This window comes from Myotis davidii, unplaced genomic scaffold (genome assembly GCF_000327345.1).
Source record: "Myotis davidii unplaced genomic scaffold, ASM32734v1 scaffold6953, whole genome shotgun sequence".
NCBI classification, from domain to species: Eukaryota; Metazoa; Chordata; class Mammalia; order Chiroptera; family Vespertilionidae; genus Myotis; species Myotis davidii.
In genome coordinates, this window is record NW_006284112.1 from 6,322 (window position 1) to 7,673 (window position 1,352).

A 1,352-nucleotide genomic window follows, 5' to 3' on the forward strand; every position below is an offset into this window, starting at 1 on the left:
TCTTGCATTTTTGTGTGTGTTAATCATTCACTATTATTATTATTATTATTATTATTATTATTATTATTATTATAATGAATGAAGTCGGGGAGGCCCCCAATCTGGCTGTTGGAGAGATCGACCACCTCAAGGTGCAGGAGGCAGCAGAGCTGGGGGCGGGCAGGGCCCTCAGCCGGTTCCCGGAGAAGCTGAGTGTCTTCAGGGCCGACAGCTGCCCGAAGGTCCAGGGCAACTCCCTCAGGCGATTGTGGCCCAGGCCAGTGACTCCATTCTGGCCAGGCCGCACAGCTCATGGGGGGAAGACCCAACAGTCGGTTGCCGTCCAACGACAGGCTGGTCAGCCGTGTGAACGTCCCTATCGCCGCCGGCGGGAGGCTCTCGATCTGGTTGTTGGACACGTCGAAGGCCCCGGAGGCACCCCGACACCTTCTGTACATCCACTGGGAACTCGCTCAGGCCCTTCAGCTCTCTGGCTCCGTTCTTCTGCACGTGGTGACCAGATGGCCCCCGAGGGCGGCGTTTCCCATGTCAACACTGCGGTTGGGGTCCCTTCTGTATATATATATATTTTTTTGAATCTTGGGGTCCTGCCCAAGGGGTTAAGGAAGAGAAGAGAGGAAGAGGCAGCCGGCCACCGGGCCATAGGTCTTAGGCAGCTGTGCCCCTGGCTAGACAACAGTAGGCACCTACAGAGAGAGGGTCAGATTGCCTCACCTCCTGCCTGCCTCTCGCTCACAGCTCGGACTCTGGAGATGAAGACCTAAGACCTGTGCCCGCCTGTGGACTGAAGGGTCCCAGGTTCGATTCCCGGTCAAGGGCACACGCCCGGGTCACAGGCTCGATCCCCAGTAGCGGGCGTGCAGGAGGCAGCCGGTCCATGATTCTCTCGTTCCTGTCTCTCTCTCCATCTTCCTTCCTCTCTCTGAAATCAATAAAACAATAAATTTAAAATCATTAATAATAATATTCTAATAATGGGGCATGCAGGAGGCAGCCGGTCCATGATTCTCTCTCATCATGGATGTTTCTCTCTCTCTCTCTCCCTCTCCCTTCCTCTCTGAAATCAATAAAACAATAAATTTAAAATCATTAATAATAACATTCTAATAATTAGGCATGGTACCAGGAAGATACGGGATTTATTGGGACGATCACGTATTAAGTTATGTAATGTCGCCCCCTGGGGCGTACAAAAACCTAAAAACTATATAATAAACATGAGATCGATACACACCACAATTATTGCCAAAAGAAAATGACTATCTTAACGTATAAAATTGATCACTGTAGCCCGGCCGGTGTGGCTCAGTGGTTAGAGCGTCAACCTAGGAACCAGGAGGTCCCAGGTTCGA

The 1,352-nt window shown here is 51.2% G+C and overlaps 1 pseudogene; it reads right to left on the reverse strand.

The window, feature by feature from the left end:
* Nucleotides 1–80: 80 nt before the first annotated feature.
* Nucleotides 81–591, reverse strand: LOC102757751 (annotated as a pseudogene).
* Nucleotides 592–1,352: the final 761 nt, after the last annotated feature.